Below are 24,162 nucleotides of genomic sequence, written 5' to 3' on the forward strand. Positions count from 1 at the left end.
ATAAGATAAAAAGAAAAAGGAAAGGTAACCAAACTGTCTAGCTTCCCTGTGCAGGGATACCTGTTGCCATAGCCATATAGCTTTCTAATGGTACATCTGCATAATGAGTGGGGGGTTGTCCTTCATTGAGTTCAGCCAGTAGAGTGGTTCATGGTCAATTACCAGGACAAAGGGCTGCCCCCACAAACAATAGCACAGGCATCAATGGCCCATTTCACCACTAGGGCCTCCTTCTCAGTGACTGAGTAGGCTACCTCCTGTGTGAACAACTTCCTCCTGAGACAGAGAGCAGAGTGTTCTTCTCCTCCAAATTCCTAAGACAGTAATGAATAAAAGGCTTTGAGAAGTCTGGGTGGAATAGTACCAGTTCCCAGATCAACTGGTCTTAGAGTGTTCTGTCACAGCTTCTGGTCCAAGTCCATCAAAGGGGCAGTGATGGTAGCAAAGAGTGACATTTGGGATGAACCTTCAATAGTATTTCTCTAATCCCTAAAATTCTCATATTTGTTTCTTTGTGGGGTAGCCCACCAGGCTTTGGACTTCGTCCACTGAGGCTCATAGCTGCCCATCCCCAACCACCACTGGTATACTCTAGTTAGGTGACTTCATGGGTGGCCAGTCAACACTTGGTTGGATTGTCCATCAAACCTGCCTCCTTAAAAGCCCGTACAACCACTGCCACATGCTTCATATGCTCTACCCAGCTCTCTTGGTAGATGACAATCTCATCAATGTATGTGGCCAGGTATGCCCCGTGAGGCCCTAGCACTCTGTCCATCAGCTGCTGGAAAGTGGCAGCAGCCCCATGAAGAGCCCGGTTTTAAACTGCTATAGCACCCATGGCATGGAGAAACTGATTTTTTCATTAGATTCAGGTGTCAAGGGGATCGCCCAATATCCCTTTATCAAGATGAGGGTGAATATATATTCAGCAGCCCCCAGCCTTTCCAGTTGCTCATCTACCCTGAACATGGGGTGTGCATCAAATTTTGAAGTGGCATTCATCTTCCAGAAGTTGATACAGAACTGCATCAACCCATCCTGTTTGGATGCAAGTACAGTGAGGCTCCTCCACTCACTATGTGATTCTTTGACGACTCTTACTTCTATCATGGCCTGGAGTTCCTGGCAAACCATCTCCCACATCTTCCTGGGTAGCAGCCATAGGTTCTCATGTATCTTTCTCCTGTGTTCAGTGTCTATGTGATGGAACATTCGGTGGGTCCACCCAGGTACCACCAAAAATATCTTCAGGAATTATTTGACCAGCTCTCGGTTGTGCTGCACACCCTTGCCTAGAGGTACTGGTGTGGAGTCTTGTGTCACCAAGGTGTGAGGCCCAAGTTCTGGATCCAGAGGGAAAGGAGTGACAAGGAAGCCCTCTTGTCCCTTCCAGGTCCTCAACAGGTTGACACAGTACACCTAGGTAGACTTCCTTTTCCTAGCTTGCCGGATCACATAATCAATCTCTCCTACCCATTTCACCATCTCAAAGGGGCCTTGCCAGTGGACCAGTAATTTAGATTCTGATGTTGGTAGCAGATGTAACACTTAGTCTCTGGGCTGGAATTCACAAAGTCAGGCTCCATCGTCAGAGGCCTGCTCCTGGATGTATTGTGCCTTGTGTAGATTCTCCCTTTGAAACTTCCCAAGGATCCCTTTGGATAAAGTCATTTGGCCAGGCCCGGTGAAGTCCTCCTGGACAGTGGTGGGTGGACTTCCAGGCTCTTCTTTTAGCCTTTGTGCCCCCCTCCACTCCGTTTGGGAGTGCAAGCTTCCATAGTTAGCCTTGGCAGGGTTCAGATATCAGCGCTCCATAGGAACAGAAGCTGACAGGATTGTCTTTTGATGTTTCAGCCTCCAGCGCAAGGGAAATCAAGTAGTTCACTGCCAAAGACATTGTCTCTGCCAAAGTTTCCAGTTGATGTCTCGCCACCCACTTCAATTCCACCCTCCCCCTGGAAGGATTTAGGTGAATTGTTCTATGATGACCTTTTCTGTCACCTGAACCCTGGTATTTCTCTAGCTGGAGCCACCACCAGCAATGCTCCTTCAAGCTCTGGGTGACTACCTGTGGCCGCATGCCCAAGGGAAATTTCTAAAGGTGGAACAGTTGTCAGTAGGTTTCTAGTGAGCTGCTGAAGGCGTCTATGATGGCCACTGTGACATGCACATAGTCTTTGTGAATTGTTGTATCGAGCACCCAATATGTCATCCAAGCCAGTCTGATCAAGTAGGGGCCAATCGGGTGGCCCAGCTCTCCTTGAGCCATCAGGCCGTGACAGCCACCCTCTCAGATGTGACAAGGAACACCAGGGTCGTCCACAGGCCCCGTTTTGGTCAACTTTACCAGGACAGGTGGCTTTGAATTGGCACTCCTCCTTCCCATGGTTAGGCTCAAGGTCACTACAGGTGGTTCTAGGATCATCATAATCTGCTGGACGAGTCACTGCTGTTGTTCTTGCTGCTAGGCTGTCATCTCCTTAATCAGCTGCTGCTGCTGTTGGGCAGTGATCTGCTAGAGCAGTTGGCTCTGCTGTTGCTGCTACTGGGTGGCCTGTTGCTGTTGATTCTCGAGAACCCATTTTAGCAATTTCTCAGTGTCCATTCCTATTTTTATCTTTTCTTTTATTTTTTTTCCCCCTTGGTCTACTATCTGGCTTGGGAAACTATATGTGCCCACATCCTCCACCAAATGTAATGATGCCCTTGGTGGGTTAGGTGCAGGGTTGGAGAGGCATGGCTACCTGGGCCCAGTACTGGCCTTTAACCCCTTCTGATCCAATGTTGCGTGTGTATGCCCCATCGCAGAATCCCTGACCTAAAATAAAGAGTATTTATCAGCCTAGAAAAAAAATTCTAAATTTCTTAAAATTTAGTACAATTTCTATACTACCTATTGAACTAAAAGAAATCAGAAATCCTAACAACCTCAGAAAGATGCTTCAGACCATATTTTAATAAGAGAAATTTTTAAAGGATTTCCAAAGTACTGTTCTGGATCTCAGTCTAGCTAATGAAAGAGAAAAATAATTTAATTTAATTTAAGATGACCTTACGCACAATTACATAATACCCAAGAAGAGGGAGACAGTTAAAACAGGCTAAGGGCTACTGCGAGCTTCGTGAGAATGAATGTGTCTCCAAGAATATTAAATATAATAAAGACATGATTACTGAACTGAAAAAAAAATTATTATTTTAACATTAACAAAAATACAGTATTTCAAAAACTTTTATTTGGGGAGTTGAATAGAAGTCAGACCAGCCTTTAGCAAACCTACACATTCCTATTTATAAAAAGATTAATTTAATTTCACAAAACTGAAATTCTATTACCGTTTATTTACTACAAAACAAACTACACATTTAATTATTACTTCATCTTTGGTACTAACTGAACCAAAATGCTGGAAGGAATGTTTGATTCCTCTTTCATTAGCACAGAGTAAAACACTATAACCTCTCATATCTCAAAACACACAGTACATTATGGAGCAAACCAAAAATAGATAACAAAAACAATTATTTGGCAACACTGTATACTAGAAAGTATAAGAAATAGATCATTTGTATCAAGATGTGAACGCCATACTCGGGGAAACATTTCAAGGAATTTACAATATAATGCAGGGGTCTATTTCTGCAAACTCCCCAGAGAGAGATCTTCCACTGAAGTAAACGTAATAAAAAAAGTCAAACACTCAGTGTATCCAGAATTCAGGAATACCATTCAAACAATCAATTGAAAGAATGGCCCAGAACTGTCACAAGTAACATTCTGTTCAGAAATTCTGAGCCAAAGAAAATGCAATGCTACATTAATAGCTGAATAAACTAGTTCCAGAGGATGAGCCATATTGTGCTACCAGGTTTTAGTTACCTCAATGAGGAATTCTGCTTAGAAACTTACAGCACAATATGGGGCTATGGAAAATGAGAAATATTTGGAACAAAGAGCTGACACTAAACTATTAACACTAAAACTTATTAGATTTAGGTACAAAGTGACAGCATGAGCATGATGTCTGCATTCTTTTTCTACCTTTCCCTGGTTCCCTCCAGGCTTTATCTTTACCCACTGTTCTCACTTTAACAAGGGCCAGGTTCTGCAGTCTTCACTACTCTAAATAAGGACCTTAGATTGGAAGCTCTTCTGGGCACGGAATCCATCTTCATTCATTCAGCAAAGCACATCATGCCAGCTATGTGCCTTATTTATAAGAAGAATTTTTAAAGCTCCTCTTCCTCTTCTTTCCACTTGTCCTATCTCTCCTTCCTTCCCTGGCTAAATACACAAGCATAGACACACAACAATTGCCAACAGAGTCATTTTTTATTCGATTACATAAAAGCTGAAGGGATCAGGGGAAGTACTTGACTCCCACCCACAAGCACTGAAAGCTGAGGAAGGAGAAGGACGGAGAACTTCAAATATATGCATAATAATTTTTTTTAAGTTACTCATTGTTTGCAGAATGTCTTGGAGTTTGGCAGTTGTAAGGGCAGGAGTCAGAGCAGAGTTATTTGTAGTTAGATAAATAATCATAATGCTATTATGCAAATCAGGCACCTTCATTCAATCGGAGTTCAGGGATTTCCATAACTGAGAAATAATCATACAGCTTGAAGTCAGCAACTGTACAGCATTTCTGTGCTAAGATTGGCAGAGATAATTCAATTTTGATATAATGCACTTTATTAAGTAGAATTAAGTAAGCCAATAAAACGCAATGACTTTTCCTGTGCAGGTAGTTTAGGATCTCTGCCAAACGTTTATAAAGAGGCCAGGGTGCTCTGCTGAGCCCCAACTTAAGAATTTGGGTCTGATTTATCTGTTAGACTCCAGTTTTACACTGGTGTAAGTCAGGCTCTGCGTTCTGACCCTGACATGCATAAAACTATTAGCTAGGCTAGAGACCCAGTGCACAGCACAGCTAATTGATATGCAGAGAGAGGTGCAGTCTGGACACTAAGAGCCAGGAACTCCTGCATTCTAGTCCTGATTCTAGCACTGATTCATAAGTGCCTTTGTGCAAGTCATTAGCTCCTCATCTGCAAAATGAGGATCTTAATGATTCCCTATTTAATGCCTACAAAGTGCTTTGAAGAAGAAAATAATTAAGTATTGTGTCACGGTGTGAGTACATCCCAACCCCATCTTGGGGCGGGACAAGGGCATCACAGCCCTGTGGCTAAGTCCACCTGCCCACCCTTGGCCTCAGGGCAGTCTTGCCTAGTGGTCTGAGTCAATATGGCTGCCATCCCGCGCAGGGCTATGTGGCCTAGTGGCCAGAATCAGTATGGTTGCCCTTTCTTGCAGGGCTACATGGCTTAACTGTCAGAGCCAATATAGATGTCCTCTCTTGCAGGGCCATGTGGCCTACTGGCCAGAGACAAAATAGGTGCAGTTTAATGGCCGTAGGGGCGATAGGCCATCACAGAGGAGGGAATGGGGGCTGCGGTAGGAGGACCCAGGCCCTCCCTACTCCACCACGTCCCAGCCGAGGGCCCTGTTAGCAGCGAGTAAACGTGTCACTGAGTCAGCAGAGATCCTACTGAAACACACTGACATATCACTCAGTTCTACAACTGGATCAATGCATAGTCCCCCTGGACTACTTCCTACTCTGTCTCCCGATGTGGAGGCCCAGTTATCTCCGTGGTCTCCTGGTTCCTCGGCCTGTGCAATTGTCTGCGGCTCCCCTCCCCATTGAGCATCCTCAGGTAGCCAGATATAAGCCTGCATCTTGGTGGGTCTGGCTTCTGCAATCGGGGGCTTCAGCAGCTCCTGGGCAGCAGCCGAGAACTTGTGTCCTCCCTCCTCAGCAATCAGCCTTAGCTGAGCTGAGCTGCTCCCTTTTATACTGGTATTCTGGTTGGAGCGTGCCCAGAAGGGGCAAGGGGGCATGGCTTCCTCAGCCCACCATGTGGAATTAACCCTTCCCTGTCCAGTGTGGGATGTGTACATCCTGTCACATACTAGTAGAAGCAGTAAAGACCACAAAACTTTTTCAAATCACTAGGTCTTGCCCTCAGAAATGGGTAGTAAGCTTGCATAAAATCTAATTGTTGCCAACAGCCCAATGAGCTCTGTGCTTGACCCTTGAGAAATCATCTGCATACTTCTTGTCTAACCCTTGGATCCAAAGTAGGCATCATTTCCCACATGCACTGAAAAGAGCATTCAAATATAAAACACTGCTGAACATTTAATTCTATATTAGAATTGGGGAAATAAGAAGCGGAAGCACTTGCAACTACCACCATTAGTCAGTCAGAATCCTGAGTGCTCAGTATCTCCTAGGATTTGACCTGCAATATTTTATACATTCATATAACTGGTGTGAGGAAAGGGGGAGTCCAAGAGAAACCTTAAGAAGAACCTTTAGCAGGGAAGGCAAAACAGTCCCACCATAAAGCAGATGAAAGCAGCACCAAATGACAGAGAGGAATAGAAGAGACTAGTTTGGGGGCAATATTGGCATGGGAAACGTAACGCAATAAATAAATTTTATATCATTATTTACCATTTAAAGAAAGACACAATATTCTGAAATAGGCTGAAAGTGACTCCACTCTGTGTGGCTCAGTGCCACATCCCAGACTGTTGAGTACTGAAGTCATTCCCAGCACACAGCGTAAAAGAATTATGTCCTGTATTTGAATCCCAGTGCTGTGTTTGTTCAGTGATGTTCATGCTCTGCAGTGCAGATATCAGCATTGATCCCAAGTATAAACCATGGTTAAAGTACAGTGAAAATTTTGTTATTGTCATTCTTTTTTCAGTTGGCTTGAATATGGATTGCTCTCCTAAGAGCATTCCAATAGGCTTTTCAAATAGATTTCGTTGTATTACTTAACTGAGAATATTGTCGGGTTCCTTTTATTACCATGGGAACAGAATCTGCCCTTGCTTATGCTGCTGTAATTCCAACTTCACTGTCTTCTCTGGAGTTACTCCAAATTTAAATTAGTGTGAGGGCAGAAACTCTCCCTTTATTATCTAGGTTTTCCACATAATCTATGAGGTTTTTCTTTTTAATGTTATATTATATTATTTAATACTGTAATTTTTCTTTTTTTTTTTATTTAGGGAACCTACCTCATCAATGTGAGCTTCAGTAACTGGAAAGATAATGGAGAAAATAATTAAGCAATCAATTTGCAAACACCTAGAAGATAATAAGGTGATAAGTAACAGTTAGCATGGATTTGTCAAGAACAAATCATGTCAAACAAAATAGCTTTCTTTGACAGGATAACAAGCCTTGTGGATGGGAGGAAGTGGTAGATGTAGTATATCTTGACTTTAGTAAGGCTTTTGATACTGTCTCACATGACCTTGTCAAACAAAATAGGGAAATACAGCTTAGATGGAGCCACTATACGGTGGGTGCATAAATGAGTGGAAAAACATTCACAGACAGTAGTTATCAATGGTTCACAGGCAAACAGGAAAGGCATATCAAGTGGGGTTCCCCAGAGATCAGTTCTGGGTCTGATTCTGTTCAATATCTTCATCAGTGATTTAGATAATGGCATAGAGAGTACAGTTATAAAGTTTATGGACAATACCAAGCTAGGAGAGGTTGCAAGTGGTTTGGAGTATAGGATTAAAATTCAAAATAATCTGGACAAACTGGATAAATGGTCCGAAGTAAACAGGATGAAATTCAATAAGGACAAATGCAAAGTACTCCATTTAGGAAGGAACAATCAGTGGATCACTGGCTAAATATGAGTCAACAGTGTAACACGGTTGCAAAAAAAGCAAACATCATTCTGGGATGAATTAACAGGAATGTTGTAAGCAAGACAAGAAATAATTCTTCTGCTCTACTCCGCACTAATTAGACCTCAACTACAGTATTGTGTCTAGGTCTGGGTGCCACATTTCAGGAAAGATGTGGACAAATTGGAGATTTTTCAGAGCAGGTTAGATAAACACCTCTCAGGGAGGGTCTAAATAATACTTAGTCCTGCCACGAGTGCAGGGAACTGGACTAGATGACCTCTCGAGGTCCCTTCCAATCCTACAATTCTGATTCTTTTCATTCCCACCTTTCTCCATTGGTTGGTTCAATTTACAATACTGAATCACAAATAAAGCTAGCATCAGTGCTACTTATTACCCAGGGCCAACAAGATGTACTTAAAAGGTGTAGGCGTACACCTACCTTTGTACATGCTCCCATTGTCCTAGTCTTTACATCAAGATTGGATGTCTTTCTAAAAGATATACTTTTGCTCAGCCAGAAGTTATGGGTTTGATGCAGGAGTCTCTGGTGCTATGCAGGAGGTCAGACTACATGAACATATGGTCTCTTCTAGCTTTACAAACCTATGAGTCCATGAACCACTTTGCAAAAAAATACATTGTCATGTGACTAGAGAACCCCTGAATATGGATAGTAACTGACATACTGCCTTCTTGAATATGCATTTGATACACAGTGTTAACAAAATTAAGTATGCTATCTAACGAAAATACAGCAACCATGAAACATTAATCAATGCTCATTAATAGGAACAGGAAAAACATTTGCAGATGATTTCACAAAGGCAGTCTTTGCAGGGTTTGGTCCCATATCTTGTTTATAACGTCTTATTTATCTCTAAAGCACAAAAAAACTTCCAGAATGACCCATGAGAAGATACTGCTTGAAGATTCCACTTCTCTTGTTCTACTTTACATTCTGGTGCTTTACAGGCTACAGATAAAGTACATGGAAGGCCCTAATTGTGTCCCTCCACTGCAGAGCATGCAGCTTTTCTTCCTAAAAGATTGAGTAATGAAGTGCATCACAATGGGATTCTCCTTATAAGGGATGCTGGAGTTTCAGAATACCTAGTGTCCAACAGATTTGCACACTAAATTCTTACTCCAATATTTATGGTAGCTTTCCATGTACATTCAAATTTATGGAGCTTAGCTAGTGTTTAGACTCCTCTCAATTTACATGCAATTCCTGAATTGATTCTTTCGACGCTATCTTGCCCTTAGTCACTTCAAAATTTCAACTTATTACCTTCTGGTCAAAAATGCTCTGGTTTCAAGCCTTAATTCTAGATAATGGCCTATGGTGAAATTCTGTGCCCACTGAAGTCAATGGGAGCTTTTCCAATGACTTCAATAGAGCCATGATTTCACCTTTAAACTTGCTCCCACTAAAGAGCAAAGCCCCCACTGGGCTTCCATAGGAAGTTAAAATGTCCTTCAGTCATCAAGATAATTATATGTTCTAGAGCCCAAGCTTGACTCATGCTGGTGAGCTGTACTCACACAAGGAGTCCCACTGTTACTAGTCAACTATTTGTGCGTAAGTCACATGAACACGCTTTATAAGTTTGGGTCACACGTTTGCTAGCTACACAATCAATTAAAATACAACAATAATGACTGAAAAAAACAGCCTTATATTGAGAAAAAAAGATAAACAGAGCATGAAGTATGATAAAAAATCTCTAGGGTCTGGCACTATTTTTCACTTAAGTCAATGACAGATTTGCTATTGATTTCAATGGGAGCATGACCGGCCCACAAAAATCAGAGTTCCACTGTCACATTTATAAAGTCAGTTTTAGGATTCTGCTCTGTTGATGATGCATTAGCCTGAACAGAATTTAGCTCATTCTGTCAGCGTTGTGTTGGCTGTGCAGTGCTAACTGAAAGGGAGATGGAAGTAACTAAAAATCAATATAATCAATCAAAAATCAAACTATCCATAGAGGGAAGATGTGTTGAGTAAAAAAGGCCACCTTCTCCAGCCACTTTTCAGAGAAGAACCACATTTTAAGTACAGCTTAAGAAGCGCATAGGACCTTCTTCTGTCCCTCTACACAGGGGTAATTTCATCCACAGAGTGCACACAACATGTCTGAATCTGGAGTTCCCTTCAATTTAACCTGAAGAAAAATATAGCTGCAAAGATATGGTAGGTTAAAATATGTAGTTACAATGCTTGAGAGTGAGAGGAACCTTAACTCTTTGAACTCCTCACGAAGTTATGCAGCAGTGTTAAAAATATCAGGAATTAATTAGAGGGCAAGTTTCAGTGCAGCTGTTTAAGTGATCAATCACATGCCTGCTTTTCCTCCTATTGCGCTGTTTACAAGAAAGAGGATGGAAAAAACATGCACCTAAACTGGTTCATCTAGAATAGGCATTTACCAGACATTCTCTTTAATGTCTTTTGCTTCAAAGAAGTGAAAACAAATAAAAAGAATAAGAATTGCAAATGGTTGCTCAGGATAAAAACAGATGTGTGAGAAATTAGACAGAATATTAAAAGGGCAGGAAAGGTCCCAGTGTGCAGAATCTAGCCCGAGTTTTGGATGCATCATCTTAAATGGGGGAAGATTTAACACCCCTATGCACCACTGGTATACCAATCTGAGCTGTCCTTTATTTTCTTCGGGTAATAAAAGGCAAGAATCAGAGAAGCAGTACAAGTCCGACCTCCTCTGAACTGCGGGTTTCTATCCAGATTAACCCGCTGCAAAAAATCAAAACTTTACATTCCCATTACCATTCAAGAAAAGCCTTTATTTGAGAAATCTCTGTCAGGGGTCTCTAACCCCATTTCTTTATGTTCTTGGAACAAAAAGGGGCAACTTTATGATAGAAGAGCTGCAGCTGTAACTCAGGCGAAGGTACGTCTACACTACAGGATTATTCCAATTTTACATAAACCGGTTTTGTAAAACAGATTGTATAAAGTCGAGTGCACGGAGCCACACTAAGCACATTAATTCGGCAGTGTGTGTCCATGTACCGAGGCTAGCATCGATTTCTGGAGCGTTGCACTGTGGGTAGCTATCTCATTCTTTGGCTTTCCATTACGCTTGTCTGCTGTGGCCTCTGTCTATCATAGCCTGGAGATTTTTTCAAATGCTTTCTCATTTCGTCTTTTGTAACGGAGCTGTGACAGAACAGATTTGTCTCCCCATACAGCGATCAGATCCAGTATCTCCCGTACGGTCCAAGCTGGATCTCTTTTTGGATTTGGGACTGCATCGCCACCCGTGCTGATCAGAGCTCCACGCTGGGCAAACAGGAAATGAAATTCAAAAGTTCGCAGGGCTTTTCCTGTCTACCTGGCCACTGCATCCGAGTTCAGATTGCTTTCCAGAGCGGTCACAATGGTACACTGTGGGATACCACCCAGAGGCCAATACCATCGATTTGCAGCCACACTAACCCTAATCCAATATGGTAATACCGATTTCAGTGCTACTCCTCTCATCGGGGAGGAGTACAGAAACCGGTTTAAAGAGCCCTTTATATCAATATAAAGGGACTCGTTGTGTGGACAGGTGCAGCGTTAAATTGGCTTAACGCTGCTAAAATCGGTTTAAACGCGTAGTGTAGACCAGGCCTAAGTCTGCATGTTTTCTGACCTACCAGTGCAACATTTTTCTGCCTCTCAGCCTGTCATTTATTTATTTAAAAAAAACCCAAAAACAAACAAACACAAACACTATCCAGGGAAATGTCTAAACTTCAGATTTAGATTTTGTAATAAGTCTCATGATACATGACGGAGCATTGCCCACTGGTTAAACTGGCCAAGCCAGTTTGAACATGTTACCCTTGGTCTATAAATTGAAAAGACCAAAGGAAAAATGTGACCTATTAAACATTTTGTATTAAGACTCATGATCCAATACTAATAATGTTAAATCAATGTTAATGTTCCCTACAATTAAACAGATACTTATATTTAATTTTAAATGAATTATTTGGAAGGTGTGGTTTCTATAAAGTCTCAAGTCACGTTACTATGCCAGATAGATGATGTCATATCAACTGAAGTTAAAATTCTGATACTCTGCCAGTTGGAGCTGTAATATTAAATGAAGGCATAATGAGCTTTCTGCTCCAAATTGGAAACAAAAGAGCAGTTTTTTTAAAAGCAGGCTCTCGAGGTCAAAAGAAATTTACAAGTGTCTAATTCAAGATAAAATTACTATCTTATCACACTAGTAACTTTCAGACTGTACTTGCACAGCACACAAATCGAATGCAGGACCCTGCATATCATTACCATATTATACTGGATAAAGACAGACACAAAAAGACCTCAGAATAATGAGATTCCACTCACTGGAATTTGTTTTACAGGTTTTTTTGACTAATGGATCATTTTCCAAATTCAGAGCACATTATATAGCCTTTGAAACTACAACCCCAATGAAAAACAAAAGCTAGCAGAATGTTAGTGTTACCCTTTTTACATGAGGAGAAATCATTTAGGTTATTGTCTAACCCTACGATCAGTCTGCCCTGACGTTTTCTGAGCTCCAGGGCTCAACCCTGTGATATGCAAAGTACTCTCAAATTCCCTTGTCAAATTACGATATACAGACAGCAATGCTGAACTTGCTACAGGCCACACACACACAAAAAAAAAATCAACAATTGTAATTCACAGGTGGGAATAAGTCTCAGATTTTCTGTCTCCGAGCTCTGGGCCTTACCCAAGAGACCAACCTTCCTCCTGATAAAGAAATGACACAATAATTCCCTGATCCAACAAACATTTAAGCATATGCTTAACCACAGTGAGACAATGTACAAGTGTTAAAGTTAAGCATATGATTAAGTTCTTAGCTGGACTGAGACCTATCTAAATGGTATGCCTGATCTTAGCAGAAACAAATTATATTATAGTTGGGAGACAGTGTGACCTGATGGATAGCGTGGACTTGGGACTCACGAGATCCAGGTATTATTCCAGTTTCTACTACTGGCCCTGGTGACTTTGGGCAAGTCATTGCACCACTGTGCCTCAGTTTCCCCATCTGTAAAACAAGGGTGATGATATTGACCTTCTTTGTAAAGACATTTGAGCTCTACTGATGAAAAGCGATATATCAGAGCTAGGTATTATTTATCCTCATTTTTCAGAAATATCCTCAACAAATTTTTGTATGTCAAAAGAAGCAAGAAGGTTTCTGTAATCAGAATTGCTGTAACAGTATTCTTATTCCTTACCCTGCCCCTCACCGGGCAAAATGTCATTATATTATAATAATAATAAGATGCAGCTTCATTTTGTATAGCATCTTTCAGACAAGCTGTGTCCCAAAATGTTTTATAATGCTAATGACAGTTACAAAGAGACAATCAAAAAGAAAGGAGAGAAATTAAAAGGGTGACAAGACATGGTTTCAATAATTACCTAAAAATTTAATGGGATGTCAATGACGTATAGAGCTACAGACAGACTGGTCCTGATGGAAGGAGCCAGAGATGAATGCTCCTACCAACTGTGGCAAAACTGTGTGGAAGCTAGTGATAGCTGAGCAGAGGGAGCAGGGAAGGGAGGAGAGATTGAGTAAAAGAAGGATCCATGTGGTAGGTTGGAGACAGTCCATGGAGGGTACTAAAAACAAGAACCACCAAATGGAATGAATATGGAGCTAGTGGAGTTCTTTCAGAATGTGGGAAACCAGGGGAAATTAATAAGTGGAGCCCTGCAAATCTGTGGATATCTGCTTATATCCGCAGACCATTTTTGCAGATGGCAGATCAGATGCAGATACAACTTATCTATCTACGCAGGGCTCTATTAATAAGAATTTTTGAGCGTCAACTTTTTTTAAATGCTCAGGTTATTTTGATCGCTTTACAGATAATTTTGGGGTAAAATGTATCTTTTCTTGGAGAGTAAAAGCTTCTTTGAAAAGCATTATGATTTTGTGATTTGACAAGATTTGCTGGACACACAGAGTGGTGCTATTTCTCATCACTTGTGTGGTACCATTATTCTAAACATCTACCCTACAGTACATACATGTACAAATATGTTTGTACAATCTGCTATGCCAACTCTAGATAGATACTTATTTTTCATTAAAGATAAAAGCACAGGTACGTCTAAAATGCTTTCACATGAATACAGAACTTCTAATAACTTAGCAGATCAAAACATATCACAGATGAAAACTTGCTAAATACAAGTCAAGCTATAGTCAGCACCAGAATTAGGATATTCACAATGGAAGACGCACATTATTAATAGAAAAAATTATAGCATTGATCCAACTGGCATTTAAATCAATGGTAAAATTCCCATTCATTGAAGTTGGTGACTGGACTGCCCTTAGAGACTCTTGATAATTAAGGTTTCTTTTGACTGCCAGGTGCAGCTCTTAAAGCCTTATATTCATATGTTTCATAGTGTATGAATAAAAGACAATAGCAAATACCACTATATCCCCTGTAATTAAAGCAATTTGGTGCATAAAGTACCAACTACCAAAAACTAGTAATCATCTTGAGCTCATTAATTTACAAAGCTCTGGGCATTTGCCAGTCACTGCAGTTCTGATCAAGCCCTATTCCTGCTTATTCCACACAATCCCAACTAATCCAGTAAAAGACATTTTCAAAACTAGCTAGAAAATATATATACACATACTGCATTATTAGAAATGGTAAAAATAATTAATCATAGAAGATTAAGATTGGACGAGACCTCAGGAGGTCATCTAGTCCAACGTCCTGCTCAAAGCAGGATCAACACCAACTAAATCATCCCAGACAGGGCTTTGTCAAGCTGGGCCTTAAAAACCTCTAAGGATGGAGATTCCACCACCTCCCTAGGTAACCCATTCCAGCACTTTACCACCCTCCTAGTGAAATAGTTTTTGCTAATATCCAACCTAGACCTTCCCCACTGCAGCTTGAAACCATTGCTCCTTGTTCTGTCATCTGCCACCACTGAGAACAGCCGAGCTCCATCCTCCTTGGAACCCTTCTTCAGGTAGTTGAAGGCTGCTATCAAATCCCCCCTCACTCTTCTCTTTTTCAGACTAAATAAGCCCAGTTCCCTCAGCCTCTCCTCGTAAGTCATGTGCCCCAGCCCCCCTAATCATTTTTGTTGCCCTCCAATACCAAATTCCTCATGGTGGGGGAAAGAACTTGCGTTGCTTACCTCTTCTTTCATTTAAACTTCTAAACACCAAGAGTGAGGCTTTCCAGTCACATACCCTGTCTTGAACCACAAGTGGTATCACTAAAGGGTTAACCTCTTAATCTTCCCCCTCTCTTATTGTAATAAGAAAGTACTCACTTCAGTAAAAGAGCATATCAGTTCCAGCACTGTAAGATCACTCCATTTCTGTTCTCCTTCCCCATCACTCTGCCACATGGATCTCAATCGCAGAGGTCAAGTGATACAAGCCCAGCACAATCCTCTGCCCAATTATCTAGCCAATAACTATCCAAAGGTCCTTGTCAGTTTTACCGTAAGCTCTTCCTAATTCTGAACCACTAATGAAATTATTTGTTTGTTCTTAAAATAACACTAGTATAACTGTTATTTATACTACTATAGCACTAGGAGCCCCAGTCGTGGCCCAGAACCCCATTGTGCTAAGTGCAGAACAAAAAGATAGTTCCCCCTCCAAAGAGCTTACAGTATAAATGTAAGACAAGAGCCAGCAGATAGATAGATAGACAGACAGACCAACAAGGGAATACAAGAAAACAATATGGATATTGGGCTGCATGATAGGCTGTGGTCCCAGCTACCAGCAGCCTCACCATTAAAAAACGTGAAGTCTAAATACGGCTGTTGATCCTGTCACAAATGGTTTACAATAAACACAGCTTCAGAAGTGCAGGACGACTACGTATTGCTGTACTAGAGAAGTGCTGTAAATCAGAAGCCATAAATAAAATGATGCCTGAATTACTGTATCACCCGGTGGCACACCATGGTAATGAAGAATGGCAGGTATATCATTACAGACTTGCTTTTAATGGCCACTGATGTAAACATGCCAGAGAGGAAGCCTGATGGAATCTCACAGTTTTATTCATCTATTCTGTCAATCTTAGTTCTTTTAATCACTTTTTTTGAATTGCACATGGCCATATCGTTATCTTTTTTACCATATTAAAGCATATAGACGGGTCACACTTAAAACAGCCTTTTGTTTTGTTTTGTTTTGTTTTTAACCAATTCCAGAAATTCCCCATTCCATGAATAGCTAGTATCTCTCCAACTGGCAAAACCTTTCAAACTTTAGAAGTGCGACTTTTGAAGTGAGACTTTTGAAGTGAGACTTTTGTACATACCACATGGTCCCTGGTTTAAATACTAACACATTGGAAGGTTGTATTTTTGCTAAAACAATCACACTTTCACCGTCCATACACATATTTATGGCAGCATAAATCAGCAAGTGTTCAAAGAAACAGCTCCAAGGAAATATGATCACCACAGCAAGCAGCAGTGAAAAAGAATGTGGGTGGTGATTTTATTGTCACTTAGAACCAGGAGGTCTGCAATAAACCTTAGAAAATTATGTCTTGGAACTACAAAAGCCAAAAAAATCTCCACCATTCTAAGCAGGCAAGAATTAAGTGCTCAAATAACAATGTCAATTATGAATACAAATGGATCAAGATTTGATACAGACACTGAACGTTTAAAATGCTGAACTTTATATTAAATCATTATTCAGTACTCACATTGCAAACTAGGGCCTGAATCTGCAGTTCTTTCTCAAAACTCTGCCATGGGAGCCAACAAATATCTTGGTTAAATGAAGAACACAGGATCTGACCTCTTTTATATGTTTATAAAATATGGTTAAACTTTATAGATTGAAATATTCAACATTAATATATTATTAATATAATAACTACTAGTACATAATAATTAATAATAAAATAGAATTGATCAAAACATTTTGACAGAAAAAATAAAAAACCTTTCCCATAAAAAAATATAATTTAATTGAAATCAAATTTTTCTGTGGGAAAACGTTGATTTCAACAAAAATGTTCTGTTTTCCAGAAAATTTGAAATAAAGATTTCATTTTGAACTGACATTTCAAAATAAGATGGACATTTTTGTTTCATTTCAACTTAAACTTTTTTTTTTCTTCAGTTTTTGGACCTAAAAAATCATTTTCCATTCTTTCCCTTTTTTCCCTCCTTCTCCCCTTTTTTCCCCCAGTGGAAAAGAAGTGTCTGAAAAACACTTACTGTTTTACAACCAGGAAAAGTAAAAATATATTTTCCAACCTGTTCCCCCTTTTTTCAGTAGAAAAAAAACAACAAAGTTTTCAGTCAAAAATTTTTGAAGGGACTTTATCCCCTCACAAAATTTTGCATTTTCTAGCCAGTTCAATAAAATAAAAATAGTGATGAATAATTCCCCTGAAGTAAATAGGAGTAAGATGTTACTTATAGTAAATAAAAGTATTAGAACCTGAACCTAAGTTATTACTGAGCCATATTGGTCTCTTACAGGAGAGGGGAGGGATAGCTCAGTGGTTTGAGCATTGGCCTGCTAAACCCAGAGTTGTGAGTTCAATCCTTCAGGGGGCTATTTAGATATCTGGGGCAAAAATCTCTCTGAGCAGGGGTTTAGACAAAATAACCTCTTCAGGTCCCTTTCAACTTTGATATTCTATGATTGAATAAAATTCTCATTAGAACAAGGACAGACTGTGGCATATCACATATAGCCATATGGGATAAGAATAGAAAATATATTAGGTCTCTTCTTGTTCCTCAGGAAGTTCAAGATTTGTAATGTCACATTTAGACTTAAGTCAGTCTCAGACTAATGAAAAATATCTAAATGGACACATTGTGTTTAACTGTTGCCTGGTTTTTCAGCATAAAAGCTGTAAAGCCATGCACAATGCTATGCAAACTGCAGAGTCCCCGGGCACAAATTGAATGCAAATACAGCGTGAGTCTTATGGATACCCACATCCAAAGAGTTTCAGATGGTCTACTACAGGGGTAGTTGACAAGCGGGTCAACTCCAGATCATGAAATCTTTTTATTTACTTATTATTATCATTATTGCTATTGTGGTTTGAAAAATGTTCCTCTGGAGTCTGGACCTTGATAAAAAATAATTGACTTCCCCCATCTACTAAATAGGATACTTCTATATGGATGACCAATCCTGGGTTGTCTCTTGTGACATCAGAAATATGGTCACTTAATAGTTAAATTAGCTTGGTAAAATGCTGCAGTACACTTGGGGCGGTCTCAAGGCAGGTGGTCTTTGAAATAGGCTTCACTGTATTTTTCTATAAAGTACATGCTAACAAAGGGCTCTGTGATAAATAATAAACTTCACCAAATAAAACCTCACAACAAAGAGCAAGTAAACAAATTATCAACATTGAAAAGACCAGCAGTATTGCAACCCACATGCATTCAGAATCCATACGTCAGGCCCTACAAAATCATGAGGTTTTAAATAGTACAAAATTTTGCATTCTTTTCATTTTCCTTCAGGGTGTTGTCCTTTGGGATGGACATTTTCAAGCTTTTCTTCACAACTTTTCTTCACAACAATCGTATAGAAAAACAGATTCCTGTACAATCACGTCTGCACTACCGCTTAAGTCAATGTAACTTAGATCACTCAGAGGTGTGAAAACGCCACCTCACTGAGCGACAGATGTTACATCGACTCAAAGCAGTGTCCACACCACGCTATGTCGGTGAGAGTCACTCTCCCATCAGCATAGTGTGTCTTCACTGGATGTGCTACAGTGGTGCAGCTGCGCCAACGTAGCACTATAGTGTAGACTAGCCCTGAGAAGAAGTTCAACATCTATAATTACTGATGGCCATTCTACAATAGACATTAGCAGGCTAAGGATTACATTTCAAACTTCTTATTTTTAGGGAAAGACCCAATCAGGAGTAAGAAAATCTAAAGTTTACATCTTAAAAACAGTATAAACAAACATGCACTACAGTATATTTGAAAGGATTAAGAAATTTGGCATAGGCAGGCTAAACATGTAATTAAAAAGAATTTAATGGCAAGGTAAGCTGCCATAATTACATTGTGACTTTTCTAATATTAACAAAGCTACTTTTAAAGTCTTTTAAAAGCTGTAAAGGCCAGTCAATTGAAAAAAGAATGGAAAAAACAAACAAACAAATTCTTACTTATCATTGAACAGAGCCCAATATAATTAAAATGAAGCTGACACAAAAGCATAGCCTTCCTCAAAAACACACTGTAGTTTTCTCTTTTTCAAAACATCCACCCTCTTCCCATTCAAATCCCTTGTGTACTTTTCCTATGAAGCACTGCAATGATTATCCACCAAATAATGTTATTTAGTTTACATATAAAGCCATTCAACAGTAACCAGCATGAAATATGGGATTTAAATAACATTTACAACCTAGCCTGCACTGGAAAACTAAGTTCTCCATAGCACGCTGCTGCCCCGCTTTGCTTCTCCTCACCCTACATTGTCCAATGTCAATTCTGTGGTGCCCTTGATTTAACTTTTAGACCACTAGTCCTGCAAACACATAATACCTTGTTTACAACCATGAATATTCCTACTGATAACTGTAAACTCCTTGGGATGGTGAGCATAGCCAAATTCACCAGTGGTGTAAGCTTACCATGCCACTCTAAATTCAATAGACTGGCACCAGCTTATTCCAGCACTGAATTTGGCCCAAGTCTTTTAGTTGTCTGGAAAGCACTAAGAACACTTATTGTACTAAACAGATAATAAAAACAGATAGCGATATTTCTATGAAATTAGTTATACAAGCTGACAATAAATAAAGACTTTAAATGGGCAAGCTACTTTTTACATTAATTCTTTGGTTCACTGGCCACTGTTTAATTTTGAAGGCTATGTTAACAAAAAACATCAAAGGAAAATATCTTCTCTTTACTAAATATTTAAGACCACAAACATTTATTAATGCTTTTGAAACTTTCCCCTCATATCATAACTACCTCAGAACTCACCATAAAATTAAGAAACGAATCAAAACAGGCAATATAAAGCATATTTTTGCTACCTTATGGAACCTCCACAGATCATGAAGTCTGTTAAACATCTCTTTTGACAGCAAATGTATTTAAACATTCACCACATATCAGTTTTAAATTAGAATATATAACCAAACATAGCAGTATAGAGATGTGTAGATTTTAATAAGAGCTAGACCTGAAATTCCATTCATTCTTATGTCAAAATCACCTTCCCCTCCTCATTTGTACTGTTTAAGAAAAACAGAAACATACAATTATTTTATTTTTACTTGTTATTTAGATTTATAGAGCTATCAGAAGCTCTAAGCATTTTAACAAATTTTAAAATACCATCTCATACAAGACAGTTAACGATAACAAATCCAGTCTAAATAAACCACTCTCATGTAGTAAAACAAACAAACTGATAGCCCACCACATATTATCAAATGATATCCTTTTCAAATCAGCATGTGTCATATAGTTGCATTGTTTCATTCATAATTGCCTCATGTGTAAAATATATAATTATGTTGTATCACAAATTGGCCACAAGAGTGTGTATTTGTTTCTGTTTGCTACACTTAGAGACACTCCAAAGCAGTACACCACATGTACAGGTCCAAATTGTTTGGGATTATAGGGTGAAATACCAGATCCACTGAAGTCAATAGGAGTTTTGGCATTAACTTCAATGGAGTCAGGAGGTTTACCAAAAGTGCTGACATACTGTAAAATTAAAAGTACAAAGATTTCAGAAGTTTTAAAGACCCAAGCTGGTCACCTCTGTTCATGTGAGTGCTATTTTAGGATGCAAATTGTACACATTCTTATATTAAAAATTTGCCAAAACAAAGAAAACACAAATATCTGATCTAAAATAAAATAGCAAAAGGGTGCAATTCTACTTGTAATACTTCCAATAACTCAGTTTAAATTGAAATTAATTCTTTTAATTGAGGCAGTAAAACTGATATTTTAAAGAAAAAAAACTTAATTGGATGACTTAGAACTACTCAGTATTCACAAATTTTCAGTGCAAAGTGTCAAAACTTGGATTTATACAAAAAGTATTTCATTTTTTCCCCCACACAAGATCATTTTCAGGTGACTGAAAGCTTTCTGGATGCCATTATCCAAAGTTCCAGAAACCAAGTGCAAAGATATACTATTTTCCAAATAAAGGCCCTAACGTTGTAACTGGATCTGTATTTACTGAGCCTCACGGACTTCAATTTAGCCTCCCCTGTACAAGACACAAACCACACAGAGTTTGACCCAAAATTACAGTATGAACTCTTTATTATTGGAAAATAAGACACTCAAATTGTGGTATGTTAGTGCAACAATTTCCAATGAACCGCTTTAAAGCAGTAAATGAGGAATATGTAATGCTGGAAGAGAACGAGCATTAAAAAGTTATCAGTACGGTAGTATTCAAAAAAAAAAGTCATAAATATTTTAACATGATCAAAGGGCTTATTTTACAAGTTCCAATTCACAGGCTAAACAAGAAGACTGGAGTGTGCAAGTTTAGTTTAACTAGAAAAGGAAAAATGTTAAACTGTCCTTCCAGTACTGCAAGCACCAATAACCAAACCTAGTAAAAAATAAAGATCACGGGAATCCAGCCTTGCTCTCCTTTGAATGCAAAAAGCCAGGAAAATTCATGAACCTTAGATTTCAAGAATCTTATTTTTCACTTCAGTGCAGTAGAGAAGGTTTCCAGATTTGAAACTTTCAGTTTGTTAACCAGTTCTCTTCTTCAGCACAGTAATTAATTACACATCTTAGTTCACAAATGCCATTGTCAGAACAAAACCCGTGTCATCTTATAAATTGTCTGCTTTGGAAATACTTACCCTTTATGCTGCCAGCATTTTCCCAATCTAACACGTTTACAGTGGGAGGGCATCATTCAACATTCATGGCAGCCAATCGGTAAAATGCATGCAGTACAACTGTTCTTTATGACATTTTTCCTTTGTACTACTGTTAGCTAGCATACGAATAATAATAAAAGAGAAGCAGTAGACAGACTAATTAAATGCCTGTCACCAAATTCTGACAAGACTTGCACTTCATCTAAATCTATTCAAGACAGCAGGTTGAGGAGGGTATAGCAAAGGGCAGAATTTGATCCCTGGAATTTAAATATAATGCAGAATGGTTTCTGTGAGGCTTGGATGCATATGAAAGAGGAAAAAAGTGAAAATATGACATTTATTTATAATTGACCTATATCCCTCCCAATTTCTTCAGTGCAAACTCCCATTTAATTTAATGAGATCATTTAATTTAATGGGAATTGACTTTTGTTTATTTTGAAATGCTGCTGATGGAGCAGAAAGCTAGAAAGTTTATATCCATACCTTAGATCAATTCAAGGCTACTGCTTAATATTCCAAGTGTTCCAATTCAGCAGATTTTAAAATCTTCAGGTGAGGAAGCTGACTGAGGCATGTGAGCTGTATTGCAATAGAAATAAATATTAATACCAAAAAATGCTATTTCAGTGAATTCAGACACTCACAGTGAAGCAGGATGTTAACCTTGTATAGCTTCAAAACAGAAATTGCAACACTAATTATAAGGAACCTGTGCTTACTGCAAAATTCTTCAAGGGAAATGGTGACTTCAGTACAAGAGAGGGCTATTGTTATTATTAGTTATCTGTATAACTGTAGCAGCTAGGAGCCCTAGTCATTGTGCTAAGCACTGTACAACTACTGAACAAAAAAACAGTTCACTATATGTTCCTCCAACATGTAGATACGGCAAAGTATTTAAAAGGCTCGTGGTGCTATGTTGTCCATAATGAAATAACACCATTTACCGATTTGTATATCTGCTGCATACAGATGAAAACCTCAGCACTTCCATGTTAATAATATGAAAAAATGTATTAGATACAACAAAATAAACACAAATAAAATGAATAAGGTTACTTACCTGGGACATCTAAAAATAACATCTCCTATGATGAAAATAGGGTGTATTTAATCTTAAGAATCAAGTTCTTTCCACCCATTTGAGAAGCACACCAAACATTACATAGACCATAGTAAATGAGATAGAGAAAATGCTAAGGAAGAGTTCATATCAGCTCTACTACTACTCTAAAAGGAAAAACCAGTAAGTTGTATTAATGTGAAAACATGAATTCTCCAAAAAGTCATATAGGAAAAGGTCATTCAAACTAAAAGAAAAGCGATGAACAATGGAGACAAAAACACCAACAAAACAAGTAAGAAATATTTTGTGTTAATATGCTATAGTGCTGCTACTCTACTTTGATTACAGTATAGGACAATATTGTCTAACATGGAAATCTATGCACAATATAATGATTTATAAATTACTAGTACAGCCTATGCACTGTCTTCTTGGCTTTCCACTTTGTAAACAAGTCACTATTACAGATGGCCATTGTATAAAATAATAGTCTTAACTGATGTCCACCACACCTAAGATTCACCAAAGTGTTGGTCAACGAGGAGGTGGATTTCATGTTAATTAAATATATCTTACAGAATCCTAAAAATGCATTATATCTTACCAAAATATAAGGTATGGTAATTCATTCTTTGGATCTTCTCGAAGCAGTTCACTGAAGGCCAGATCCTGCTCTCATATCACTTTACTCACATAAATCATCCCACTGTCTATCCATATGAGCAAAACAACCTGACAGTATCATGTTTAAGGAATTTTTGTTATTTATATATGGTGCATTGCACTAACCAAATACAATGTGTTGGTGGTAATTATGATTTAAAGCTGACGAACAAGAGCCAGGGGTCAGCTCACTGGTGGTTCTGCCCTTGTACAGCCTTTCACAGTAATAGAATGGGATTATAATTTACAAAGTGTGGTGATTATTTTTCGTGCATTAAACTTATTCTTAATTCACTGTTTGATCAAACCAATTTTCATTTTGTTGTTGATGTTCTTGCCCATTCCAACTCACTTGTACTATTGCCTGAAAATAAAATGGAAAGATATCTATTTTTATGGCAAAATTCTGCTCTCAGATTGAGGGCTCCAACTTTCTACTCTCCCTGACTGCATGGAATGTTCTTTGACATCAATGTAGAATACTGAACACATAGAAGGAGCAGAATATCAGAGTCAAGAGCCATCATGTGAACATTAGTTAATAATACTGACTGATCAGCTTAATTGATAACCAAAGTTTCACACATTTCACATAAGAACATGTCCTCTACTTTAACAGAGCAAAAGGGAAGAGCTCCCCTCATGCAGTCTATGTAAATATAGGTTAAAAAAAACCATCAGAAATAAAGGGGCCAAATTCTGCCCTGATTTCTGCCTCAAAAAACCCCACATAGGGTTTGACTGAATGACAAGTCTGTG

The 24,162-nt window shown here is 38.9% G+C and overlaps 1 protein-coding gene across 4 annotated transcripts in view; it reads right to left on the reverse strand.

Moving 5' to 3' along the window:
* LYPD6 (LY6/PLAUR domain containing 6) overlaps window positions 1-24,162 on the reverse strand; it is a 75,049-nt gene that overhangs the window by 45,327 nt on the left and 5,560 nt on the right. For 3 of the 4 annotated variants that reach the window (XM_030580787.1, XM_030580786.1, XM_030580785.1), the window contains exon 2: window positions 22,158-22,253. The exons of the other annotated variant lie outside the window; for it this stretch is intronic. The gene's annotated coding sequence lies outside the window, so the exon portion shown is untranslated. The remainder of the gene's footprint in view (window positions 1-22,157; window positions 22,254-24,162) is intronic. 4 annotated transcript variants of the gene reach the window in all.

The sequence above is a fragment of the Gopherus evgoodei genome, chromosome 11 (assembly GCF_007399415.2).
Source record: "Gopherus evgoodei ecotype Sinaloan lineage chromosome 11, rGopEvg1_v1.p, whole genome shotgun sequence".
NCBI lineage: Eukaryota > Metazoa > Chordata > Testudines > Testudinidae > Gopherus > Gopherus evgoodei.